Here is a 6,714-nt window from a genome sequence, read left to right as displayed (position 1 = left end):
CATTTCCCGTGATCCATTGAAACAGGATATAAAAGGTTTATGAGGACCTTCAAGGGGATAGTTATAAAATAAATTAAATTTGAATAAATGTAAAAAATGAAATTGAATTTGATTGATTTAGCCTTTATATGAAATGTAATATTCAAAAGTTGAAAATATCTTTTTTCCAATTTTTTTTTTTTGAATTTTACAAAATATTTGTTTACTTTAAATTTGACAATCACGTCAATTGATACCCACAGAGAACCTCTTAAGACTTATTATGCTCTGATGACAAAAAAATAATACAATATTTCAAAATAAAACCAGTTGTGAAATAAAGCTAAAACAAAATGGCAACACGAATTTTGGAGCCGGTAAAGCACCAATTTAATTTGTTTTTAATTATTCTAGCCGTAATTTTTCTAAGTTGTGCCACAGCAATAAATTGGTGGACGCAAGGAGATGGTGACTTTAAAACTCATTTTTGCCTATGGAAAATGGTAGATTGTAACGATGGAGTGTGCCTGGTTTCAACTGCCAACACAGCAGGTAAATTTACATTAAAACGTTAAAAAAAATCATTGACAGTAGTATACCATATGACAAAGTAAATTGATTACGTAAAAGATTTTAAATATAAATGATGGTTGCATTATTGAAACATAAATTAATTTTATCCACCTTTAACTCCACCCGCCCCGTTTTTTTAGGGGTCATGTTGCACAATCTTCAGTTTTCTGTGCAGTGTTGCATTGATTATTGTTTTTCTTTTGTCGTTTTGTTTTTATTGTTTTTGATTGCCCCGTGGTTTCTTGAATTGCTACCTTTTTTACAAGCTCAGATGAGTAATTTACGTGGGCAGACGTTGATCCGAATTATTATTTATAGATAGTCCTGTCTACCACAGACTCAAGAAAGTGACTTATTTCTCGGTGTTGATGGCAGGTTTTGGTCGTTTCGGTATGATTTCTTCAATTTTGCTTTAATCAAGGATATAACAATGTCATTTGCAATCCGATGATAACATATCTTTTTATTTTTTTATGAGATCTTCGATGTGTTAATTTCTCGTTTCTCGTTTTTTATACAGATTAGACCGTTGGTTTTCCTGTTTGAGTTGCTTACCAGTTGTCATTCTGTGGCCCTTTATAGCTTGCTGTTTGTTGTGAGTCATTGCTCCGTGTTGAATATAAAAAAAGAAGATGTGGTATGAATGCCAATGAGACAACTCTCCACAAGAGACCAAAATGACACCGAAAATAACAACTATATGTCATCGTACGGCCTTCAACAATGAGCAAAGCCCATACCGCATAGTCAGCTATAAAAGGCCACGAAATTACAATGTAAAACAATTCAAACGAGAAAACTAACGGCCTTATTTATGTACAAATATGTAACACATAAACAAACGACAACCACTGAATTAGAGGCTCCTGACTTGGGACAGGCACATGCATACATAATGTGGCGGGGTTAAACATGTTAGCGGGATCCCAACCCTCCCCTAACCTGGGACAGTGGTATAACAGTACAACATAAGAACGAACTATAAAAACCAAATGAAAATGGCTTAACTCATTAGATGGACAAAAATACAAGTGGACGGGGCCATACTTTGACCTATAATTGTTAACCGTTTGAACATTGTGACTTGGATAGAGAGTTACATGTATCTCATTGCCACTCATACCATATCTTCTTATTTATATAATGTTCCAGCCTTGATAATTGTACAACAGTGCACTAGCAGAATGTCTGTTTGTACATATTATTTCAATAATTTTAAAGAAACTGTAACATGTTACCGTTCACATTATATCCTATTTGTGTTATTTTTCTTTTGTATTAGTGCCTCGTTCCGATCCGATGAATCTGCCCTACCCAACTTTTTTCACAGCCCTTTATTATGTTGTGCTGTTTTACAACTTTCCAAGGTTAGAGGGTCGAGTTATAAACAAATTTATTTGAACTAGTCTAAGATATTGTAATCACATTTATTTAAAAAAATGAATTCAGAATTGAAACGGGGAAATTGTCAAAGAGACAACAATTCGACCAAGGAATAAAATGCAGCCCAATGCCACAAATGTGTCTAAAATATAGCAAGAAAATCAACACCTGCTTGATGTAGGCGGAATGAGCAAGTTTACTTTTAATAATATTAAGTTGCCCTTTAAACCAAGTCTGTTGTGTTCTTTGTCCGAATTGACATGTTCGGAAAATCTGCTTTTATCCATATCTGCATTTCATTATTAGTTTGCAACATGCGCGAAAAAAAAATCAAGGTTACAAAAGTTATGAATTTTTATGCCCCACCTACGATAGTAGAGGGGCATTATGTTTTCTGGTCTGTGCGGCCGTTCGTCCGTTCGTCTGTTCGTCCGTCTGTTCGTCCGTCTGTCCCGCTTCAGGTTAAAGTTTTTGGTCAAGGTAGTTTTTTATGAAGTTGAAGTCCAATCAACTTGAAACTTAGTATACATATGCCCTATGATATGATCTTTCTAATTTAAATGCCAAATTATAGTTTTGACCCCAATTTTACGGTTCACTGAACATAGAAAATGATAGTGCAAATTTCAGGTTAAAGTTTTTGGTCAAGGTAGTTTTTGATAAAGTAGAATATCCAATCAACTTGTAACTTAGTATACATGTTCCCTTTGATAAGATCATTCTTATTTTAATGCCAAGTTAGAGAATTTATTCCAATTTCACGGTCCACTAAACATAGAAAATGATAGTGCGAGTGGGGCATCCGTGTACTGTGGACACATTCTTGTTAACTTTCTTTCTGTTCCATTTCCCCACAAAAAATATTTTTTAGAAAGAATCATACACTGTCGTCTAAGTCCGGTTTATTTTATGTCAATTATTCTTATTTCTTTTTCTATTGATTGTTTTTCTTTTGGATGTTCCTGTTTTTTTCTATTTGTCATTGTTTGCCTTATTACTTTTGTTGCTATTATTGTTTTTCTTATTTATTCGAATTTTGTTTATAAAATTTTACTGTACTTTTCAGGTTGGATTAATTTTGTCCGATTGATGATAATTGTGGGACTATTTTGTTTTGCGGCAACTTTAATAGCTATATGTTTACTTATATACAAACCAAGAAGGGAGTTCAGAATGACTGTTCTATTGTTCACTGGCATAGCTGGTACGTATTTTAAGCATATAATTCTTTATTCTATATTGTTTGAGACATACTATTATATACATGTACATTCACTGTTGGTAAGTACAAAACTTATTTGTTCAACAAGTATAAGATACTTAAAAAGAAAATATTATTCTTGTCTATATCGAGTACAATGCATCTTTTAAAATATTTTGTTTATTTGTCCTGTAAATTAGTATTTAGTCTTATAAATTTTTAATTACAAAGAATATAAAAAAAAATTAAAAAACAACAATTGAGGGATGAGATATGACAGATTATTAATCTAATTTAGAAATATAATTCTTAGATTTCGTTATGTTCATATATATATATTTGTACGAGAACGGCTGCGTGACGGAGTTAATATAGATCTGGGCTGATAACCACTTAAGTTAATTAAGATATCCAATCGTAGTAAAAATTTACCGTAGGACATGTAGACAATTCAGTCCATTCGGAACAGATATTAACTTCAGTAGCTTTATACATACGAGCCCTGACTTTAGTGTAAAAAGGGAATTTTTATCCATGAATGTTCATCTATTCCCCTTTGTATAGAGTGCTATATATAGGCGCTCTAAGTCTCGATTGGCGGTTTTGACCTTCAGCGTTTAACTCACCAAGGAAGCAATAAAGCTTGCAAACAAATATAAAAATAATAGATGCATGAATGTGAAGCATTTTTGTTTTGCAGTTGAAAAAAAATACATTTTAGCATAAACATAACAAAAAAAAAAACTTTTATAATTATTAAAAATTTTGGAAACACGGAGAAAATATCAGCCTTTAAAATAAATATCATGCGCGAACTATCGTTTTCAAACTGTTGAGCAATAGTTATAAGTTAAGCCAAATGTACTAAAAAAATAGTTTATCAATTTAGATTTGATGTGAATTGCTATTTTGAATGTTGTAGTTCATTAATTTCAATTGATTTTGCAGGTGGAGTCCTTTCTCTTACTGGTTTCGTGGTGATCGGATTTTTTGGACGAATTGGTAGTCGTTATAACACTCAATCACAACGCCTGGCCCTTGACCCGATGGCTCTGAGATTTCAAGCACTGCCGCTCGCTTTTATTTTTCTGTCAGCTTTTATTAGCTGTATTGTAGGAGCATTCACTTTGGTCAACATTGACCCCAAGAAAAGATTTATAAGACAATCTTCGAATAAGCTTGGAGAATATGAAATGGCCCCAATCAAGCCAATTGATCCTGTAGACCAAAAGTTTGTAAAGGGTGTAACAAATCTTTGATTACAATACTTTAGTATGTACTGACATACCGATTTGAATGTCTAACATTATGCGTTCAGAAATGCAAATTTTATTTTTTGTGGTAACATTACCGTAAAATGTTATTTTATTCATTCATGTTTTCTATCCTTATTTATTAAATTTGAGATAGTTCGCTTTCTCAGAATACATCAATGTATGGTAAATGGCAGAGCATGAAACCAATTTATAGAATGGAATAGAAAAATTATACGAGTAACACTTTCAATTAATCATGTTTTGTCATACATTGTGTATTTGTGTAAATTGAATTAATAAATAATTACGAACTACTGTTTTTCTATATATGTAGGACTTGTGTGAAACAGTCTCGGGGGTACACTTCTTATGTACAAGGTGACAGGACTTGCCGCTGGAATAGGTCACCTTTTCAGGCTTACACATATGTGAATAGGTCGGGAAAACTGCCATAAATATATGATATTAAGGTCATTAAAATTCACAAAACTTCGTCTGTCATCTTTTTGGTGTTCCCGGCTGTTTTACCAACCAATTTTCTCTCTTTTGGCATTTTGGTATCCCACTGTTACATAACACACCAAACGAAACACATACAATATGGAAAAAGGTAACATTTTTACCTACGCAATATATGAAAAGGTATATATTTTTTAAATCTAAATTATATGAAAAGGATGGGGTAACAGAAACCAAGCGGCACCCCTATCAATAAAGTATCAGTTGGAAATGAAATGGATCATTAGGTTGGCACGGATCACGACTAAAAAAAAACAACTAACATAATGACAAAATGAACAAGGTAACAATTAAAAGAATACTCGCAGATTATTAATGAAAACTTTTTCAAAACTTCAAACCCAATAACGGTTTACCATTATTCCAATACGTTCTTATTTGACTGGCTGCTAAATTTAAACAGTTGGCCTGACTCAAAATAAATTTAAAAAAAGATTTTTCCTAGCAAAACAAACCTCAACAAATTTTGATGTACTGTTTATAGATAAAGTGCTACCCAAACTTTTTATAGAAAAAGGGCGATGGTGCGTTTGTAAAAACCATTCCAATAGTTATACGAGACCTACATGCGACAGTTATTAGACTGAACAAATTGATCGGACTATCTGATAGTACACATAGACTCTTCTCCTAATGGGCTCAAATAAACGTGCGATATAGATTTCAGTTTGCACAATTTAACGTTTCACAATGTTCTGCTCTTCATACTTTCCTCATAAAGTAGATATACAAATCAGAAGATGTCATATGTTTGGCAATGTAACTCGAAACTAAATGATATAGGAATTAACATTTTTTTGTCAAATTTTGCCTTGAATAATAAGCAAGACTTATAACGCATAGACGGGTATATGCCCCAAAAAATAACGTTATGCTAACATTTTCAAAGGAGAAGACTAACGACACGATTAATGTACAAAACAATAAACGAAAAACAAATATGATATACAGCAACACACGACAACCACTGAACTCTAGACTACTTACTCGGAACAAGTTAAAGAATAGCGTTCGTTTCTCGTGCTGTGTGATGGCATTAAAAGGTCTCACCGTGTTCGGGATGATCTTGCCTTTTAAAGATATGGCTCGTTTTTTCTTGAGACAGATTATTTTTCTTGTTTGTGCTACAAATGTATATTGGTTTATACATATGCGAATAGTGATTGTATGTCACGTTTTGATACACATTAATACTTCTTTTTCACTTTATGGTGTTAAAGAAGTAATGATTAAAGATCATAAAAGATAAAACTATAAAAAATATTTTTTAGATATTCGATTGTTTAACATTGATATTTTTTAAGACTAGTCTAGAGACGTTTAAAAATGCGACATTTAGTATATATGTTACAGGCATTTTCTAAATTTAGGCATTTTGTAAAATGCCTGAAAATTTTAGGCAATCTATAAAATGCCTGCAAGATTCAGTCATTTTACATAATGAATAATTTTTCTAGGCATTTTACAAAATACCTGGAAAAGTTGCAAGGCATTTTACAAAATGCCTGAAATTATTTTAAAGAAAGAAATATCAAAAATAAAAACAAATGAAAGCTTTGAACACCAGAACGGTTTTATTTATGATAATTATTACTGAATGAAAAAAGAAGAGTTTAAAAAATCAAGAACAAATTTTACTGAATTATTCCAAAAAACTCGACAATTATTTATCATTTCTCAAAATGTTTGGACGACAGAACTGTTACACAATATTTGTCCTGAACTTTTGTAAATACATAATTGTTTGCTGTAAAATCTGGTTTTAGTACTTCAACCATATATGGAGAAACTTGAATCATCACA

At 32.1% G+C, this 6,714-nt stretch overlaps 1 long non-coding RNA gene across 1 annotated transcript; it reads left to right on the top strand.

Annotated features, from left to right (window-relative positions):
- The first annotated feature begins 238 nt into the window (after window positions 1-238).
- LOC139481752 (uncharacterized) lies at window positions 239-4,706 on the top strand. The gene is made up of 3 exons (XR_011654678.1): window positions 239-531; window positions 3,002-3,139; window positions 4,085-4,706. It is a non-coding gene; the product is annotated as an uncharacterized lncRNA (long non-coding RNA).
- Window positions 4,707-6,714: the final 2,008 nt, after the last annotated feature.

This window comes from Mytilus edulis, chromosome 7 (genome assembly GCF_963676685.1).
Source record: "Mytilus edulis chromosome 7, xbMytEdul2.2, whole genome shotgun sequence".
Classification (NCBI taxonomy): Eukaryota; Metazoa; Mollusca; class Bivalvia; order Mytilida; family Mytilidae; genus Mytilus; species Mytilus edulis.
This window is presented reverse-complemented; position numbering and strand designations above follow the sequence as displayed.